The 22,368-nt window shown below is 40.9% G+C and overlaps 1 protein-coding gene across 2 annotated transcripts in view; it reads left to right on the plus strand.

The window, feature by feature from the left end:
- The window catches only part of EXOC6B (exocyst complex component 6B), a 5,967,963-nt gene that overhangs the window by 176,218 nt on the left and 5,769,377 nt on the right, over window positions 1-22,368 (plus strand). The gene's annotated exons all lie outside the window — the stretch shown is intronic.

The raw sequence follows: 22,368 nt of genomic DNA on the forward strand, positions 1-22,368 counted from the left end.
GGAAGATGTCATCCAGGTACCGTAAGTAGAATTTTATATGTTCATTATGTGAACTATTTAATATGTACCTGAGTTCCCATTCAGGCATGACTACATTGGTCAAAAAGGAACCTACTGGAGAACCCATGGCAACACCTTCCTTCTGTTTATATATGTTACTGACAAAAAAAAAATAAAGTTCTTTAAAACTATATCTAACAATTCTATTACATTATTTACCAGGACCTGATCCATTGTCTTATTTTCTAAGTAATCCCGTGTCCAATCCAAGGCAACATGATGTGAAATCATGGTATACAAATCCCGTACATCAAAAGTGGTCGTCAAATCAGATGCATTAAATTCAACTCTATCTTATCCAGAAAATCCCACGAGTCCTTGCATAAATGTGGTTCCTGTGCTAAAAGATGTTTATATTTAATATTTATGTACTGTGCACATGCTACTGTTTATGGAACCCCTTCCATCTACTATCGGTCTCATGGGTGGGTCTCTAACATTTATGGATCGTATGCACACGAAAAATAATACGTATCCTAGGGGATATGACTGTTAAATACTTAAATTTGTCCATTGAAATCCTTCTTTCTATGAACATGTCATGAATTTGATTGTTAACCACAACATATGTTTTATTTAATTCAGACCTATTAGCACATTCATAGGCTTTACTATTAAGGATTTTTATTGTACTATCTTTGTAAACTTGTGTCATAACGATAACCCCCCCTTATCTGGTTTCATAACTCGTAATTCATTTTGCTGTATGTACTCCATGATGTCCTCAGCTTCCCTCTGTTGGTTCCCTTCCCTTCTTTTATTATCCCCATATATAGCACATAAAACAATTTCGCACATTTTTTCAAAAGCATTCAAAATGAGGTGTAAAGGAGGATTGTAAGTACTACTGACCCAAAGTGAGTCTAAAACATGGTTTCCTTCATTAAATATGATATTAAAATTTTACTTTAGAGGACATCATCCATAAATCCATTAGCGACCCACCCATGAGACCAATAGTAGATGGAAGGGGTTCCATAACAGTAGCATGTGCATAGTACATAGATATTAAATGTAAACATCTTTTAGCACAGGATCTACATTTATGTAAGGACTCGTGGTATTTTTCTGGATAAGATAAATAGGGTCAAATTTAATGCATCTAATTTGATGACCACTATTGATGTATGGGATTTGTATCCCATGATTCCACATCATGTTGCCTTGGATTGGACACGGGATTACTTGGAAAGTAAAAGAATGGATCAGGTCCTGGTAAATAATGTAATAGAGTTGTTAGATATAGTTTTAAAGAACAATTTTTTTGACAATAACAAATATAAACCGAGGGAAGGTGTTGCCGTGGGTTCTCCGGTAGGTTCCTTTTTGGCTGACGTAGTCATGCTTGAATGGGACCGCCGGTATATATTAAATAGTTCATATATTGAACATATAGAATTCTATTTATGGTACCTGGATGACATCTTCCTTATTTGGGGAGGGCATGAAATTAAGGGAATTTATAGACAATATTAATACTAGCACAATTTTTTGAACTTTACATATCAATATGATATACAAAGTATAGCATATTTGGATGTCATGATTAGGAAGGATTATGATGAAGATGAATATGTGGCTAGTGTGTATAGAAAGCCTACATACTCTAACATGCTATTTCATTTTTCTAGCTCCCATCTGTATAAACACAAAAAAGCTGTAGTAAAAGGACAACTGGTGTGGGCAGCTAGAATGAATAGTTTAGAGATACCTGCTAAGGTCTCAACTTGCTTTAAAAAGTCCATCTCTAAACTGACATACACCTATAAGTTAAAATCTATGAACATTCAAAATTAATAAATGCAAACAAGAACACTACAACTACTAAAAGATTAAATACAATCCTATACTAGAGTCATAATATAACATAACATTAACTAAAAATCATTTATGCAGCCTCCTTCTATGTTCATAGATTTTTAACTTATAGGTGTATGTCAGTTATATTTCTTTAAAAACATCTAATTAACTGATTAGCTTCAATTGTGCTGTTATCTCATTGTATGTATGTATATATATATATATATATATATATATATATATATATATATATATATATATATATTTTTTTATTTTCCAGTGGTTTTAATGTTGTTACAAGGTCTGATGAAGCTCCTAAGTGAAAGCGCTTGCCTCTAATATATTAATAAACCTGTGTTATTTTATATTGTAGTTTTTATTCAGTTATTGCCTACCGCTACTAGTTGTAGAAGCTCTGCCTAGAGAATCATGTACTGTGGTAGCTCCGTAGTTGGACTTTTGATTTTATTTATTGGACTTTTATTCACTATGGAGCTTTTACTCTAAGGACTGTCGGCTGTTTTGTATTTCATTATATTTATTAAAATGCTTAAGTTGGTTATCTTTTTTTTGTATATATAAGTTAATATAGGGTAATAAGTTAGTGTTTAGTATATGCTTAAAATGAATGTTTTTGTGTATCTGTTCTCTTTAAGAATTGATGTTTTGAGTGTCATACTATTATTTTATGGACTATTTAATGAATGTTAAAACCGTACCTAGGTATATCTGATGACGTTTTAAAGCAGTTAAAATGAAAGTGCTTGTATTTCATTTTGTGGAATAAACCTTTTAATATACGGCTTGGTGTACAGACTTTCCTTTCCAGCTGCCTTGGAGATTTTAGTACTCTACATTTTTAATACAGTACACTATTCTTTCTTTCTTGTATATATCTGTGAGACCATTGACATTTAAAGACATTACAGAAAGCATCATTGTATTAAAAAGTTATTATTCCCACATTTTATGTATAACACCTTTTTTGTTAAATGTCTAGTTCTAGCTTTTGTGTTGCATGCATGCACTGTTTGGCAGGTTGAACTTTTCCACAGTTGTTTGTTGCCATATCCATTTGAACTTGTGCTTATTGAAAGCCCTCAACCCCCCCCCCAAACCTATTAATTTAATACCAACAACAAAGCTATGTAAATATTCGAATATTGACGTTTTACCCTCCTAATACAAACAAATGTCCCAAACTGACAGCCACATTCAGAATTGAGTTAACCCAAACGAAAGGTTATCCATGCTAAGATGCGTGGTACGGCCTGTGCTTTTACTAAGTGCTAACTGGTTTTGTCTTATCTTTTCATAGCTCTCCCAGCTGTGAAAACCCCTCAATGCTTTCAGAGAACATTATTTCCTAATCAAGTTTCTCTCTACCCCCCCCCCAAGCCAGTACCACTCTTCCAGACTGTAACTAATTTCTCTTTAACAGATTGTCTCCATGGAGACATTAGAACCAGATTGCCAATTTCTCATGATCAGATTGCTTCCATAGAGACATGAGAGCCAGATAAAGAATTGCTACTAAGCATACATTCATTGCTAGAAAAAAGCCTCCTGATATTCAGTATTTTCTTTCCTTTACTTGCTTTCTCTTAAAACTTTTTACTAAATCAATCTAAAGTCTTTAATCCAGTCATTTCCCATGCAAGAATGAGAAAAAACACAATTTTTCTTTGTCATGCTCTTTTAACCAGGCTTTTTTTATATTGCAGTGCCTGCATTTCTTAGAAACTGAACAAGATGAAAGAGAGAAGGGAGAAAGAAAGGAAAAGAACAGCAGCACCTATTTACAATCTCCATTATACTTAAAATTTAACAAAACTTTACTTTATAGTAGGCAAACAAAACCATACCCCACAAAAATACTATTAAGAAAAAAAGAATGTTTTATTTTACCTACAGTTAATGTTCTCCCCTGTCTTCCCCTTCATAAAGCATTTTCTTGTTGACATGAAGTAGGGCATATACTTGAGTCCCCCACAATCCAACAAATTCTGAAAAAGTGCAATACTTCCAGATTTTCTTGTTCTCTCATATTTCACATGTATAATTATTGCATTGTAATCCCACATTGTTACTGGTTTTATTACTGTTCATCTCCATCTCCCAAATCATGTCTCTGCTTCATTTCCAATGTACTGTCGATTCTTCTAGTAAACTCTCGTACTCCCTTCCTTCTCTCAAACATTTGCCATTGAAACAGTGGAAAAGGTTTCACAGTTCATCTCTCTGTGATCTTAATTACCAGAAGAACAGGAAGCAGAATATCCTTCTGTTTCACAGGTCACTTTTTGTTGGACAAACTTTAGTATTTCCTCCTTAGCATGTACTTCATAAGAAAATGATTTAATCACTCAAGGTAAGAATACCTTGAAGACAGCTGAGTACAGCAGTTTGAATCTCACACCTGCGTCTCGACATTCCCTGAATAGTGGGATAAATTTACCCCTCTTCTTCCTGATGTACAATGAGTAATCATTTTCCACAAGCATTCTGCTATCTCCCACTTTTAGTATGTTGTCCTTCTGCCACGGTTTTGTCAGAATCAACTCCTGCTGGTAGGATTGCATCTCAACTATTTATGGTCTTGGTTGCTTTCTCACAGCCAGGTTTGAAGTATAAACATGATGTGCCCTTTCTACTAACAACTCCTGCTGTGAAATATCAGTCCAGTAGCTTATTTGTGCTTTCATAAAATTAATGCAGTGTGCTCCTTCTCTGGTTTCAAAAACTCAGCAGTCCTTTACTACAGTCGAATCTTAGCTGAGAAATGCCCAACTCTTTCTTAATCCAAAGAAGACAAAACTAGAACTTTTTCATTCCAAGAACACCTCCCCTGTCACTGATCATTTTAACTTCCTTGCATCTGACAATAGTCATAGAAATAGTGCAGGAAACCAAACTTTTAAGAGTTATCGACAAACTTTCATTCGACCCCCATATACAGCAAAATATAAAGAAAACTCATCAAAAATGGGACTGTTTTTTATAGAAACTAACATTTCTTTACTACAGCAACCAAAGCTACCCTTGCAAAAAATTTTTACTTCCCTCCCTTCTTTATGGTGCTCCTGTCCTAACTAACTTACAAACTTCTACCATAAACAAGACGTGCTTCAGCAAAGTTTGCCACAAACTGTAAAATATCACACACACCACTGTAAACCACTCCTAGAATTAAACTGGCTTGAACTTCCAAACCAACTTGCCCTTATTCAGCTGTCCACCTTGCGCAACCTTATTTTCAAGCCTACTGCTTGCCCTGCACTAAACAATCTAGTCACACCTTACACACCAAATCAATCCCTACGATCAGAAGACAAAAAGCTCTTGGCTATCCCAAAACTCACAAGAAAACCAGGTCACTCGCTGTAGTCATACTCTGTTTCTATACTTTGGTATTCACTACCTCTATGCCTGGCCTAACCCATTTCAAAGCCTCTTAAAAATTATCTCAAAAAGACAAGGCTCTGCTCCTGCATAAAGCCTGCCTAATGCTCGGCACTTCCTCCTCTTCCACACTAGCCTCAAGTTCCTCTTCTGTGACATTTCAATCCTTCACAGTCTGCAAGATCCTAAGTCTCTTCTAACTCCTTCTCTGTTTCTGTACCGTATCATTAAGCTACTGCTCAGGCTGTATTGCTTCTATTCGTTTTAACTCTCACTGTCTTTCTGCATCACTAACTTTCTGGCTATAATTTTCCTAACTGAAACTAACATTCTATTTATTTATTTATTTATTTTTATGTGCTATAGCAGTCAGTATTGCACATTGCTCTACCTGTGTACTATTTTTGAACACTACATCATGTATAGTGAAGAGTGACTGTTATTGCCTGTAATGTTTTTAACTCTATAGAATCGTCTAGATGTGTAGTATATATGGTAACATCTTGTAACATAGTTTTGTTCTTTCAACTTATTTTGTCTAGTATTTCTAATGTGATTTGTACTGTTGGATTTGGAGCTTTTCTCCCCGGACCTCTGCTGAAAATTGGTTCTGTAGACCCAGTCAGACCACCCTGGTAAACAAATGTCAAATAAATAAATATAGCTGAAAATCTCAGGTTTTCCCTATGTGCTCTGTCCTCTAATTCTATTATTTCTTTTTAAACATCTCTTCCCAAGCAGTCTCGTATTCAGACAGCTCTTTCTTCATTTCCACCTCTGATTTTTGCAGCTTTACCATCTCATCTGAGTATCTGTTTAAAGCTTCTTCCATATTCACAGCCTTTTGCAGTTTGTGTTTATATACTCCATCAGTGTTTCATTGTCTTGTCTCTTCTTGTAGGTTATTGGAAGTAATGTCTGGAGGAAGCATTGCTTTTTGCTGAAGAGCTGCAGAACTTTCCCCAGTCAGTGTTTCTTCCTCACTTTTTAGCGGATTTTTTCCATGTGCTCTTTTTCTTTTTTCATGATATCCAGGCAGTACAGTTACTGAAATGTACCCATAAACACAAAAGTCTACTGGCTTTCTCTGTTTTCACACAAATCGAGCTAGAGTCAAGCTATTACTCAGTGTGCAGCCATCTTGGAAGTCCTTAAGAATGGCAAAGTTTTTATCCATATATTATCTTAGACTTGCACAAACTACACACCAAGAAAGTGACCAAAAATGATCCAAAGAAGAATGATATGAAAATAGCCTTGATAAATACAAGACATTTAAACAAAAAGTGGAGTGGAGTATAGATATTTGGTATGAGGAAAGCCATTCTTGGTTAAAAAAAAAAAAAAAAAAAAAAGGATTAAAGTCAACAGACTTTAGGGCAGCTCAGCATGTAAAATTTTCTCAGGCTGCTTTGATTCCTCCTATATCTCAAATGTACCACAAGCCGTTTTTCTCCAGAACTCTGTCATTCGCAGCATTCACATAGAGAAGTGTTATCAGGCTATGTATGCCAGTAATTGGTGAGAATTTTTCTGTAACAGAAAATAACTTTTATTCCTGTTTCTGGTTATCTTACCTCCCTCCATTTCTTTCTGGAACTCTGTATATGGAATTTTAGTAGGATTTTCTAGACTTTTGTTCCCCCTTGCCTTATTTTGTGCCCATTTCCTTCCATCATTGTTCCAGTTTAAAAAATATTGATCTGATGTCTTTTTTTCATCCATTCCTCAACCTTTGGGTCTAGGATCCAAACTCTAATCTGACTTCTCAGACTTTGGATCTGTAGTTCAAGCTCCTTCCCTTACCCAAAATCTTCTCCCAAGCCTCATATTACCTCAGATTTCATTTACTGCTTCTAGTGACAGATGTGGGTAACATGGCTCAAGCTTTTGGGAAATAAGTGACTACCTTTTTGGCATATTTTCTTTGATAGGGTCTTTATTTCTTGTTGCTCTTTACTCCTACCTCCCCTAGTTTATGTATATATATATATATATATATATATATATATATATTTATATATGATACATACACAGATGCACACACACATTTATTTATATATATAATTGTGTGTGTGTGTGTGTGTGTATATATATATGTATATATATATATATATACACACACACACACACACACACACACACACACACACACACACTCATATTTGTGGTGTTTTGTATCGCTATATATTTTTTACTCTAGCCCTTGCATCTTTTTTCTTTCTGTCTTTGTACCATTATGTTTTTTCTTTCCTAAACTTTGACAACACCTTGTTACCATTGCTGGTAAAGTTGTCTTGTGGTGTTTTTCTTCTTTGGAATTATTTTGTTTTTGTTGTTTCTAACTTTTGTCTTTAGGTTTGAACTACCATGCTGTGATAATGTGGGATAAGCCTACTGGTTTTAAGTGCTCATCTTGTAGGTACAAGATACCCAACTCTGATGCCCATTTATAGTATGTATAATGTCTTGTGGCTGGAACATCTTGACGTTCAGTGCAAGATATGTTCTAACTTCAACCACAGAGCCTTGATTAAGTGCAGGAACAAGTTAGTACTTAAGGGTCTACTACCTTTTTCCTTCTCTTCAGGATCTGTAGCTTCTCCCTCCACAAAGAAACTGCTGGAGAAATCTCAGGGGGGGAGAAGAGAGAAGTCCAAGGAAAAGCCAAAGGAGTTGAGCAAGCATTCCCTTGTCTGCCGTCCTCACTTGTGCCAGTTTTGATTCCACCTTCCAAAATATCCAAGACATTAGAGCTGTCCACTTCCTTAGCACTGATACTATCCTCTAATAAGTCTCCTTCCAATAGAGGTCATTTTCCTTGGAGCAGATTTCATCAAGGCTGCTTTCTTATTTGTTACTGGAAACCTCCTATAGAGTTTCAAGATCTCCATCTACCTCTTTGTCTTTTAGGTTGACCAGGATCCTGTCCTAAGCAGATGTGGACAGAATCATGAGACATTTTCTCAGGACTCAAATTCATTTGCGATTTACTTCCGTGTCTATCCCCCATTAGACCTGTGAGCTTTGGACCAACCCAACCAGCTTTACTAACTCTCACTCTGATCCATCCCTCTGCTTTGGTGATTATGGATCTGAGAATTTTGGGATTGTCTGGGTCGGTGTTACCCCGGACAAAAGGTGAACCTCTTTTAAACTCCGGCATGGAAGGATACGGATACCACAGAACCTATTCCTAAATTGTCAGATAAGTACCTAGATGCAAGGACTGTGCCCCATTGGAACATTGCTAGTTGTGACAGCCACCATAAAATAACTTTGCAATCAAAGTCCTTTTGTCCACCCCACCCCCACTAACAGAGAGTCTAGGGCACTAACTAGATTTAGAAAGTGAATTTTTGCTTCAGTGACCTTTGCTGTATGGTCGCTGAATTACCTGGCAAATTTCACAAGGTTTCAGAAGGATCTTACAAAAGAGGGTAACAAATCTCTTTCTCTGTTCCATATTGGCAGAGGACCACAAGACCATCTCTTTGCAACTGGCCACCCTTCAGTCTGTCGGATACCTCTGTGCATCTAGTTTCATACTCCTTGGAAGGCATTTTGAGAGCAGAGCAGTGTGTTCAGGCATTAATTAGGAGGCACACCTGGATGCACCTCTGTGACTTTGCATAGCCCTACAAAATGTCCTTCGTCAAGGCACCTTTTGGTGGTTTTAGCCTGTTTTGACCCAAAGTTTGAGGCTCTGTCTAGGAATGAGCAGGATGGAATAACTCTGTCTGCCTTAGGGAATGGAGAAAGAAAGATGTGGTTCTGAAAATCACAGAAGTTTTCTAAGGACTCCTATGGAAACAAATCCGCCCATGGCAGAGTGGTAAACCCTAATGATAGATGTTGCCTGTATGGCAGAGGGACCCGCAAAATCAAGGCTTCAGAGGTCCCTTTTTTGGGAAGCCTTTCCATTGCCCTTGAACGGTTGCCCAATTGCTGCACTCTTGGCAGTTGTGGGTGCTTATCTCTGCACCCAGAAACCTGGACATCCATCACTAAAGGTGTCTGGATGCAGAAAATAATTTCCAGAGGTTATGATGTTCCATTTCTCTTCTTCCACCCACTCACTCAAGAAAAAATTCTTGTTGTACCACCCCTGTCAGAGAAAGGAAACAGCTTTCGAAATAAAAAAGCTGCTCATAAAAAGAGTCCTCCAAGAAGTCCCACACGACTAGCAAGGTTTCATAATTTACTCGAGATTTTTATTGGTGCCAAAAAAAACTGGGGGCCTCAGGCCAATATTGGATCTAAGCCACTTGAACCAGTTTATCAAACACTCGAATTTCCAAATGTTTACAAGCCAGTCCATACTCCCTGTTTTGAGGAAGGACAATTGAGTATGCAGTCATTATCAGTTAAGAGTCCTGGCCTTCGGTCTCGCCACAGCCCTCCAGGTGTTCAGCAAGCGTATGGCAGTGATTGTAACTCACCTAAGATAGCTGGGATTCCAGGTGTTTCCCTACCTGGACAACTGAATCCTCACACTGCTCCTACCAGACATCTGCTGATGCATGCCAGGGACTACCTGCTACAGTTATGTCTTTGCCTAGGCATCACAGTCATCTACAATAAATCTAATCTCTCACCACCCCCACCCCAAACCCTGGAGTTCATAGGCACTCATATGGATACATTTTCTCAAGTGACACAACTCCTTCAATCCAGACTACCCAAATTGCAGCATCAGACCACACTCCTTTTGTCTCTTCAGTTATCAACAGCCAGTTTGGTCCTTTAGCTTCTTGGTTCAATGGGGCCTCCATAACTGTTCTGCTTCTAGCAAGATTCTGTATGAGTACTACAGTGGACTCTAGCAGTACATTGGTTTATGAATTGACATCCCGTGACCTTTGTCCATTTGAGTAACAAAGATCTGCAAGCAGCATGTCTCCTGGTGGATTCACGCACCAGATGTCTCTTAGGGCCACCCCATTGTCCTACACTTGACCAAGGCCGTGGCGACCATGGATGCTCCCAAGCTGGGGTAGGGGGACATTACATGGGATGGACAATCCAAGGTATGTGGTCCACCTTAGAGGCCAATCTTCACATCAAGGTCTTAGAAAAGAGGGCAGTTCTCTTAATGTCTAAGGCATTTCGAGACTTCTTTTCTCAAGGGACAATTGCCATACAGACCAACAATAAGTCTGTGGTCTGGTACATCAGCAAACATTTTGGAACCTGCACTTATCCATTATGTTAGGAGGCAGTGAGAGTGTGACAATGGGCAATCTCTTCAGACTGCTTTCTTTTGGCAGTGCACATCCCGGTGAAATCCAGCGCCTTAGCAGACAAACTAAGTAGATCTATTTGTGAGACCTCGCAAGTGGTTTCTCAATCCGTTGGTGGTGGAACAGATTTTTCATCAGTGGGGGCCAGCCATAATGTGATCTCTCTGCCTACAATTTCAAATGCAGTAGGTATTTTGCCCTAATTTCCTCTCCCCAAAGGAGGAGATGCAGAAAGATGCTCTGATTCATGATTGGCCCCCTGTTATCCCTTAAGTTTACCATCCCAACTCCCCTCGTATCAAAATTATTACTGAAAGCATATCAACAGAAGAGCAGGGATATCCTCATTACCCCATTCTGGCATCGCCAAGTGTGGTTTCCCTACTTTTCCGTCATATGGTATAACCTTCTTGAGTTCTGGTTCTCCCTCCAGATCCGTCTCAACCAGACATACAAGCCCTCAAGTTAACCTCATGTTTTTTTCCACTTCTTGCGATGATTAGACGGTCCATGCTTTTTTCCCAAAAGGATTCCACTAGGAAGATGCACAATAGCAATGATGTCCTGCGTGGGCCAGTGAGCGACACCTAGACTCCTCTCTTGCACCCATTCCACCAGTATTAGATTTCCTAGCCTCCATTTTCTGTGGTGGAGCAAGTTATTCAATCAAGGTACAGCTGTCTGCAATCTCCAGTTATCAATGCTGGTCAAGATCACTCATTGCCTTCCTCAAATGTACGTTTTTACTCAGACCACCCATTAAGGGACAAACCCCTCCCTGGGACTTGACTATTCTTCAGGCTTTAACTCCGTCTCAGTTTGAACCAACAGCAAATGCATATTTAATGTTCTTTTCCTGAAAAACTTTCTTCTAGTTGCTGTTACATTAGCTAGTTGAGTATGTGAACTCCAGGCTTTGTCTTGGCAGATAGTCGCCTTATGTTATCTTTCATAAAGATAAGGCTTCTCTTCGCACAAACCCTTCTTTTCTTCCAAATGTAGCTTCTGCGTTCTTCCTTGACCAGTCCGTAAATTAACCAGTTTTCTTTCCAGAATTTTCCTGTAAAGGAGAATATATGTTTTATTTATTGGATGTGCACAGACAACTGAGATTTTATCTGCATAGAACAAAAACTTGTAGGAACTCCAGTCAGTGATTTATTTCTTTTTCAAGAGCTAAATTGGAGCAATCTGTGTCAAAGGTCCCATTAGTACAGTGGCTCGCTGATTTATATTTCTTGTGTTTTAAAAATAAAAGGACTTGTCCCTGCCAAGATCAGCACAAAGCTCATTCCACCAGGTCAGTATCCACTTCTTCTGCCTTCCAATCCAGAGCTTCTGTAGATGGTATTTGTGCTGCTCCTACCCAGTCCAAGGCTCATACCTTCATAGCTCATTACAAATTGGGTATACTTTCTAGGAATAGGCCAGCCTTTGGTTTTGCAGTACTCCGGAGTGTCCTTCCATGAAACCACCATATGGTTATACTAGGCTGTCCCAGTGTTTGAGGGACAGATGAAAAAGATGTAAAATACAAAAGTTATGTACTTACCATAACAATGCTTCTGTGTTCTGTTTTCAATCTTTCCACAACCTACCCCCTCTTTATTCCCCCTTCCTTTGGTATAAGATACTACTATGGCTTCATGGTATGACCTATAGGTATATTCACTTAACTTTTTTCCCTTCTCTACGCTCCATATACCTTTACTACCATGCTTCTATAGGTTTGTTTTAACCTTTGTGGGTCTGTTGTCTTTCCTGTATACTGATACCAAGGAGCAAACAAACTTTATCTGAGGTAATATGGGATTTAGAGAGGATTATGGATAAGGGGAGTAGCTTGAGCTGTGGATACAAAGTCTGATCCAAGGTCTGATCTGAAACCCAATGGTTGAGGAAGAGTGAAAACAGGCAACACCAATGCATCATTATAGTAAGTACATAACTTCTAATTGTGATGTGGATTTTGCCCACCTTTTTTTTTTTTTTTTCTTCCAATGCAGACTGTGATTTGAAAAAGTGAAATTGCAGGATAAAAGTTATGCATTAAGATAAATGTATTTTATATTTATAATGTTGTGGAGAGGAGCATAATACGTGTTAAGTCCTCTATTTCAAAATGCTTTTACGGTCAACGCAAACAAATACTCTGTATGGAAAAGCATTTACTTATGTTTCAAGACACCTGCTTCAGAGCTAAAGCTCTCAACTTTGACTTGCTCTTTGGATATTCCGTGGCCTCCAAAGACACCAAAGCTGCATTAGTTTTCTGAGACAGACTACCATCTCCATCCTTCCTTTACAACATCTAAAACTGTTCTAAGGAAGATGGAAAAAAGTGTCCAAGTGCTCCAGGTTGTGCAAACTGTCTTCTGCTTATCTGACTAAATCTCAGGTTCCTATAAACTTTGTCAATAGAAAGATTAGCCAAAATAAGAGTGCTTGAAAAGCTTTGAAGAGAGTGTGCCCTCCCATACTTGTATTCCCTAAATGTGATTGACAAGTTTGTAGATGCTTTGGTCAGGACACAGAAGATGGCGTCTACTGCCTTTTCCCTTTCTTGTTCTGTGGAGGAGCTGGTAGTTACTTTGTTTTCCTAGAGGAAACAATCTCCAGTGGCCCCCTTTTTCAGTGCCATTTCCAAGGTTACTGGCTTTGATCTTTATGCTGTTCATGTCTGTGCTGAAGCCATTTTCAATGTTAGTCTGTGATGACTGGGTTGGCAACATATGCTCCAGCATCTGTTATGCCATTAAATGTTATCGTTTTCTGGTGAGGTGTCTGTGTGGTATTTACTAGTTGTGTGTTTAAGTGGGAAGGATAAGATGGTTGAGTGAAGTAAAGGATGTTAAACAGAGATTGTGAGTAAATGGAAGAATTTGTATTAAGCAAAAAACCTGAGAAGTGATATGGCAGATTCTGTTGCAAGAGTGTTGCTAGTAAGAGAAAGAGTGATTTAGCTTAGGTTAGGTGACATTTGGTTGACGAGAGGTGGTGGGCCTTTAGTTGAGTCCTACATTTTGCTTGGATGAGTTGTCTTATTTGTGGGGAAATACTTCTCCAGAGGTTTTGACATAATATAGAGGAGAAGTCATCTGGACAGTTGAGTTTAATTTTGAGGGGTTGCAGAGTGGAAGCAAAAAGGTTGTAGTTTCTGAGGCTGTAAGAGGAAGCTTGTCTAATTAGCCTTGCTGCTGGGGGGGGGGGGTCTGGTTGACAGTGTCTGAATCGATGAAATCCTAGGAGAAGGTCAGCTCTTTGAACAGTGACCCGTTTTGCCTTTTTCAGTGTTTTTATAATGGTATTCATTTTTAGGGACTAGGTAATCTGCAAATTGTGTTGATTATTTGAATGCTAAGGTTACCATCTCCTTCTTTGTATGGGGGAGTCATTTGTGTCCTGCCAAAAAAAAAAAAGAAACTCAGGACATTTAGCATTATTTATTTATTTATTTTAGTTTAGGACAAAACACATTTCCATGTTTGCAGTAATAGTTGCATAAAATATTTATTTTGCATCAGGAATGCCTACATGTACTATGAACTAGCATAAGCATATCAGATGTTACAAGAATAAGCTTTTATTCTTGTAAAAAAGTGAAGTTCTGTCCTTTGCACTGGGCATGAGTACACTTTTTGTCCTGCCGAATCTCACATTTCTACAAAACAAGGCCTACTTTGGGCATTTAAAAAGGTGGCAACCCTGTTGAATGCATGTGGAGTTTGTTTTTGGCTCAGAAGCTAATAGAGTGGTAGCCTTTCTCTGTATGTAGTTGGTCAAAGTGGAGGGTGAAAGTTAAGGGAGTGGGTCAAGCCAAATGGCAATGAATTTAAAAGGGGTTCTGTCTTCTGTGGGGTTTTGTTATGCTCATAATTAAGCAGAGTTTTTTTTTTTTTTTTTTTATAGTTTCTGTATAGTGACAAAAATCATAGTTTTGATTTTGTTGGAGATTCATTGGATTAGGGCTTGGATATCTGCTTGCACATTGTCTGGAGGTTTGGTACAAAGTTGTTTGTGCATAATAGTACCATATCATCTGCATAATGAAGGAGGCGAAATGAGGTAGATCAAGGGGAGGTTTATTTATAAAGATGGGGAAATAGAGGAACACACATGGAACCTTTTGGTACTACTAGTTGAAGACTGACTGATTTGGAAATCAAGGTATACATTTTGACAGAAGTGGCTGTTTATGAGATAATTTTCAAATCAAGATAATAGGGTACCTGTATTTGAGCCTATTTGTAATAGGTTAACTCTGTCTTACAAAATGAAGACTCCAAAAAGTCTCACCAGATGTGAAAGGCTGAAGGTAATACTTCATTTTTTTTCTTAATGCCAAAGAGAACAAAGGGCCTAAACAACTTTGTACCCACAAAGTATTTTGAATGCTAAACATGTAGTCTCTTGTTCTTTTCTTATCTGATGAAGACCGAGTGTGGTGTTTGAACTGCCAGTGTGCATGGCCTGTATGCCAAAGATTGCAGAGTCCAGCATATCCACACTTCTGAGTAGGAGTCATTACCAAATCAGAACTCATTTGGGCTTACCTCATCCCTCATTCCGTTCATCAAATGCATATTTGTAGCAGCCACCAGCAAAACAATGCAGGAGGCCAAGATTTCTCCTACCTGGTTGACTGACCTCTGACTGCTTCCTCTCTCAAAGCCCTGCTACACTGTCTAGAATTAATAGTGAACCCTGTCAGGTTCTACTTGGATTTGTCCTAACTACAGACATTCATCAGCTACAGCCTGTATGCCTGAAAGTGCAGAGCTTGGTGACTTATCCTTGCCTGAAAACTGAATGCTTCATGATAACAATAATTCCTGCAATACCCTTTGCAAGGTTCCATATGATACTTAGCGGACATTGAGAATTTGGTGATCTCAGTTTTTGTATTAGTGTCTCCGTTACTAAGAATATTGAACATGTAAGAGACCTTTCAAATGTTGGATGCACCTGCCAATAATCATCCAAGGCAGTCCATTCCAGATTCCCACTCCCTTGATGGCAGTTGCCACAGATTCATCTACCCTATGGTGGGAGAGCTTTACAAGGTCACGTTGTTCAAAGTCCCTAGACTTGTGCAGAGGCAAATCTTCACACGATTACACTGGAGATTAGGGTATTGTTTCTGATCCTTAAGATATTTCAAGACTCACTGCTTTGTGTGGTAGCTATCCATTCTGACTGCTTAGCAATCATGGTACATTAGCAGGCAAAGAGCACCCATTTTTATAGCTTATATACTTGGAAGCAGTGTGGATTTGGGAACGGGCTGTGTCCTCATACAGTCATTTTCAGTCAACCAGTCACATTCTAGGAAAATGCACTTTTTTTTTAGAACAGGCTAAACTGTTGCCTGCTGATATCGTACAATTGGTGCCTAAACAATTGAGTGGTCTGAAAGTGTTTTGTCATTAGTAAAAGAAAAACAGCAATACCAGCAGCTCCCAAAAGTTGGAACTGATTGAAATGGATAAAGATGCAAAAACAAAACAGTCTTAACTTCCACCGTCCAGAACATTTAGTGTAATAAAACAAAACAAGTAAAAACAAATGGATAAGCACTTTCGAGTTGTTAAATAACTCTTCATCAGATCTAATAAAATGAAGTATACCTGACTATTTAAAACACATCTAACCAATCAAAATTCACTAAGTAATGCAAATCTCTTGCCTTGCAAACAAATCGCAACACAAGTATTCACCATAATCTGCAGTGTAATAGAAGAACCAATCAATTGTATTAAATATTGAAATTATCCAATGACTCCCTTATAGTGATTGGGTAGTGCTGAAATATAACACTTGATTGGCTCTTTAATGTTGCAAATGTTTCTTGGATGTTTTGAGAGTAAACAATGAATCTGATGTTAATCTTCGTTCATCCCTTACTGATGGGTTATCTGCTCCATCCTCAGAACCGAGCAGACCAATATCAAGCTCACGTCAGCCAAAAACTCTTGAGCCAAGGTCCTACCCAGAAAGCCCCGCTCCCTGTTACCTCAGATCTTGTTTGCCATGTTGCTATACAGCCATGTCAAGCCACTCTCTCAGCTGTCTAATTTTCTTTTAAAGTTTATACATTGTTCTTGCTTTAAATTTTCTCAAATGTTTATACTAATATTTTCCTACCCTGTTGTACACTTTAGACCCTCTCCCTTTAGTCTTTTCCCTTTATTACCCTTTTTTCTTACCTTGTGGTAATTCTCCATTGCCATCGTTGGTAATCCTTCCTTTTGGTTCTTACCTTTTTTGGGTAGCTTTTCTTTTTTCTGGTACTGTTCTCCACACCAGTTATGTTTGATAAGAAAAGTAGCATTGGTTTCGAGCAGTGCAAGGATTGCGGCCGTAAGTTACCGCTTTCTGATGGCCATGACTTATGTGTCTACTGTTTGTGTCTCCCACCTGACTGTGGATCCTCCGTGTGGGATTTGTAAAAATTTCTCTACCAGGACTCTCAACGAGAGGAAGAATAAGTTAATTTTGAAAGGTCTCCTCAAGAGTCCTTTCTCTGAGGCTATTTCTGGGTCAGAGGGCTCACCCCCCTCCTTTTAAACCCCACAAGAGGCGTTCTTCCTCTTCATCAAAGTCACTCCCTTCTCCTTCTGGAGATCGTAGGGAGTCGACTCATAAGAAGGTGAAATTGATTACTACTTCGGCACTGCCACCTGTGACCCTGTCGGCTCCAGGTTTGGAACAGCCCCAAATGATTGTGACTACAGCTATGTCTCCTTTATCGATACTGGCACCAGAGTTCCCAGTGCAGACAACTACGGTTCCGACAGATCTGTCGCAACCCTTACCGGCAATGTCCATACAGGTTTAGTCCCCTTCAGCACTGTTGGTACAGTCACCTTCGGCTCCAAGTATGACTTTTCTGTACTCCACGGCGCAGACCTTTTTGGCACCGACTTGTGATTCAGTGCAGTCCTTCTCTGCACAGTCCTTAGTGCTGGTGCAGACTCTTTCCACTATGGCACCGTACCCTTTGGGGCAGACTTTTGCCTATACGGTGCAGACACCTTCAACTACTACGGCGCAGACTACTTCCACATGGTTTTCTTCAGTGCAGACATCCTTGGCTCTGGGCTCTGCACCTATTGAATTAGCAAGGACCAAATATTCTCCTTCACTGAATCCTTTTGCTACCAGTCAGTATAGTCTTTTACTAGAAAGGCCAGAATCGCCATCAACTTTCTCCATGAGGTCAACCAAGAGTCTCTCTGAACAGGATGTGTTGCAGCTTGTTGACCAGTTGCTTGTGGCCAGAGGTATTTCCTAACCGTCAAAGTCCACATTCCCTCATTCAGGTGAATGTATATCTCCTCAAACCCCAACGTACACTCCTCCTTCGACTTTTACTCAAGTTTCGAAGCCTATTACTCCGACAGCAGCTTCCCTTCCTCAGACTCCAATAGTGGATCTGACTTTGGAACCAGAGTCGTCCTTCTGGCCCTCGGTGCACTCGGCATCAGGCTCTTCTCAGGCCAGTGGCTGTGCCGTGGGGCGGGCATTCCTGGCTCCACGCCAGTTTTTTTCTATGGCACCTTCCAGGGATCCTCTCTGTTACAGTTCTCGGTCCTCTTGAGACTCTTGGTCTGGGGGCGGGCTCATCGGGGTGGGGGTGTGACCCTGGTTCTGAGGTTGTCGTGCGCGATACCGGGCTCCCATCTTTCCTTGGGTGGGCCAGACTTCCAGGCCATGGAGAGGGGACCTGCCTCCGCTGACAAAGCTCACATCTGAGTCCCCGTGCCGCAACTGTCACAAGCCTCAACCGCCGGACACCGAGCACAAGAGCCTCAGGTTTCTCCTACTCAGGAGACCCCCTCTTTGCGGTCTTCCTCAGAACCTCCCACTGAGGAAGTACCCTGCAAAGTGCCTTGTAAGAGGAAGCACAGGGACTCCACTGAGGAGTCATTGACTAAAGATACCGATTTTGGTGAGGGGAATGGTTCCCGCGGTCACCCTCTGATGAGGTGTCTTTTAGTGACATCCTCTAGATCCTTTGACAGAGGGGTGACTGGAAGCCCTCTAATCCTTCCTCTGAAGAATCTGTATTCCTGCAGGCTTTTCTTGCCCAGCCCCCTATCTCCTGGGTCACCCTGCCTGCCGATGAGCTCATCGTCCAGCGCGCATGGAAGGCTCTTGACACCCTGGAAGTGATACCTAGGAGTCCAGATAAAATATTATCTCCCGCAGCTGAGCACCCACATTGATCACTAGGTCTTCCAGTAGATGCTATGGTGGTGGCAGCTGCAACTAAGAAGGATTTGGTAGAAGAGAGCCAAACTGTCCCATCTGCCCAACAAGGAGTCCTGGGCGATTGACAGGTTAGAGAAGCATGTGTTTGCTTCATCAACCTTCGCCGTAAGATCTTTGAATTATTTGGCACATTTTACCAGGCTTCAGCAAGATCTTATCAACCAGCTCTCTGAAACCTTGGCAGGAGCCATTTCTGACCAGTTCCGTGACAATGTGGCTTCTCGGTCACCCTAGTGTCAATTTCCAACTCTTCCATGTGCCTTATTTCTCACGCAACAGAAGGGGCGGCTAGAGCGGCAGGTGCAGGTATAGTCGCCAGAAGACATGCCTGGATGCGCCGTTGTGACTTTGCTGACTCCTTTAAGGCTTCCTTCATGAATGCCCCAATAGAGGCTGCTTCTTTGTTTGGCTCCAAAGTCAAAGATACACTGGTAAGGTGCGAACAAGATGGCAAGACCCTGTCTGCCTTTGGTGTCAGACACTCCACTCCTCAGCGATTCTACTCCAGAAATCAGAGTAGTGGAAAGATGTGGCATAAGAAATCACAGGGCTCTTTCTGGGATGCACGTGCCGAGTTCTCCCCTAGAGACAGAGGTTGAAACTCCAATGGAAGATGCCCCTTTTGGGGCAGAGGAGGTCCGCGAAACTGGGGTTCCAGAGATTCCTTCTCTGGCCAACCTTATCAGCGCTCCTGAAGCGTTGCGCGACCGCTCACCTTTGGAAGCGGTCGGGGGTCGTTTATCCTTATACCCCACTGCCTGGCAAGATATAACCACCGACTCTTGGGTACAACGGATACTATCCAGAGGCTGTCACATCCCCTTCCATCTTTGCCCAATCTCCTCAAGAGTATTACCCGACGTTCCATCCAGTCAAAGGGAAGCAGCAGTACACAAAATCCAAAAGCTGCTACAGAAGAGTCATCCAGATGGTCCCCCCCAGACCAGATAGGATCCGTTTTTTACTCAAGGTTCTTTTTAGTGCCAAAAAAGGCAGGGGACTGGAGACCAATTCTGGATCTCAGTACACTAAAAAAATTTTTAAAAACAGAGAAATTCCGGCTGGTCACTGTTCAGTCTATCCTTCCTCTTCTGGAAGAAGACTATTGGATGTGCTCTTTAGATCTTCAAGATGCATATTACCACATAAAAATGGACCAAATGCTCAAGAAGATACCTCCGCTTCTGCAAAAGGAGCCAGTCACTACCAATTTTGAGCCCTGCCCTTCGGTCTCTCTACAGCTCCGAGTGTGTTCACAAAATGCATGGCAGTGGTTATTGCTCACTTGTGACTTCAAGGATTCCAGGTGTTTCCATATCTAGACGACTGGCTCCTCACCACCCCCACCAAGCATCTACTGGAAGAAGGCCTGCAGTTTACTCTCTTAACAGTTCAAAGCCTGGGAATGACTATAAACTGGGAGAAATCCAACACAACCCCAACTCTGTCTTTGGAATTTATAGGGGAACTGTTGGACACGAGAAGTTGCACAGCAACCCTTCCAGAACACAGACTTCAGAGAATAAGACAGCAAGTTCAGTCACTCCTGTGTCAACACAAATCGCCCACTCAATCTATACTCCAGCTATTGGGGTCAAATGCAGCCTTGATTACCATTGTTCCTCTAGCCAGATTCCACATGAGGCTCCTTCAGTGGCTACTTCTCACTCACTGGTACCCTCTACAACATCCTTTGTCCTTTCAGGTAAGTGTAACTCAGAGATGCAAGCAAGATTTACTCTGGTGGACTTCTCAAAACCCCCAACAATGGTCTCGCCCTTTCAACCCCCATCAACTGATAGCCACGGTGACCACGGATGTCTCCCTGATGGGGAGGGGAGGCTATGTCAGGGAAACTCTGTCCAAGGCACCTGGTCTGAGACGGAGGCCCTTTTGCATATCATTGTCCTGGAACTGAGGGCGGTGCTTCTGGTGCTGCAAGCATTTCACTCCATCCTTCCGTCGGGGACTATTGCGATCCAATCAGACAACATATTAGTGGTCTGGTATATCAACAGACAAAGGGGCACCAGATCCTACCTGTTATGCCGAAATGCCTTGAGAATATGGCAATGTGCGATAGCTTACAACTGCTTTCTAATTGCAACGCACATTCCCTGAAGCTCCAACGTGATACTGGACAAATTGAACAGGTGCATTCTAGAACCTCGTGAGTTGTCCCTCAATCCTCTGATAGCGGCAAAAATCTTCAACCGCTGGGGCCAGCTTTGCTGCGACATATTTGCCCCTCCAACCAACTAAAAGTGCAGCAACTACTTTGCCCAAATCCCCCCTCGGGGGCAGACACCATGGGACACGCTAGTCCACGCTTGGCCCTCGGGTCTTCTTTATGCTTATCCCCCCCCCCCCATCTCCCAGTTTCAGAAGAAGGCACGACAGTTGAAAAGCAAAGTGTTCCTCATTGCTCCATTATGGCCTTGACAAGTCTGGTTTCCCTTCCTTTAGCCTCACCTGCTAGATCAACAGTGGATCCTCAATCCATCCCCGATGTTGATCTCCCATCCACAGGGTCTGATTCACCCCAATCTAACAGCCCTGAAACTGGCAGCTTGGTTTCTCCACTTCCAGTTATTGTCAGGCATGAAAACCTCTCGTCCCCTGTGCGCAATATTCTTACTGCATCTTATGAATCGTCCACCAGACTAATCTGTCCTAACAAATGGAAAAGGTTCTCTCTATGGGCAACAGATAAACAATTAGACCCCTTGTTAGCCCCAGTCTTGGTGGTGTTGGATTACTTATCACATCTTTTCCACTCTGGGGTGTCTGCCTCTACTATCAGTGTACATTTAGCTACCATCCCAAATTTCCATACATGTTTGCAAGATTCTTCACTTATGTCACACAGACTCTCTAAGATTTTTCTTGAAAGGGATTCTCCACCTAAAACCTCCCTTTAGAGAACCAGTACAACCTTGGGATTTGGTTCTGCAAGCTCTAACAGTTCCTCCCTTTGAACCTGCGTCTTCATGTGATGTAAAATCTCTCTTGGAAAACTGTTTTTGATTGCAATCACATCTGCCAGGCAATTGTCAGAACGTCAGGCCTTGTGCATCAAACCTCCCTATCTCATCTCCTATAAGGACAGGGTATCACTGAGAACTAATTCTACCCTTTTACCAAAAGTGGTGTCAGAGCGATCTATCAACCAATCTATTGACCTTCCAGTGTTCTTTCCTAACCATTCTAACAAGAGAGAGTATTGCCTGCACTCCTTGGATGTTCATAGGCAAATACGATTTTATCTGAACAGAACAAAATCTACCCACAAATCAGACCGTTTCTGGACCTAGACAGGGTCATCTTGTATCAAAAGATACATTGGCTTCATGGTTGAGAAATTGTATGACCTTTATCTACACCAACAACGATCTCACCTTGCCCCATAGAGTCAAAACACATTCTACAAGATCTGTGGCAACTTCAGCAGCTTTCCATGCTAAGGCTCCCCTCAATGATATTTGCTCAGCTGCAACTTGGGCCAAACCTCATACCTTTATTCTTCATTACAAATTGGACTTGGCCTCCAGAGGCAGAGCTTCCTTTGGTTCCATGGTGCTCAGGAATG

This window comes from Protopterus annectens, chromosome 2.part2, assembly GCF_019279795.1.
Source record: "Protopterus annectens isolate FY-2018-M chromosome 2.part2, PAN1.0, whole genome shotgun sequence".
Lineage (NCBI taxonomy): Eukaryota > Metazoa > Chordata > Ceratodontiformes > Protopteridae > Protopterus > Protopterus annectens.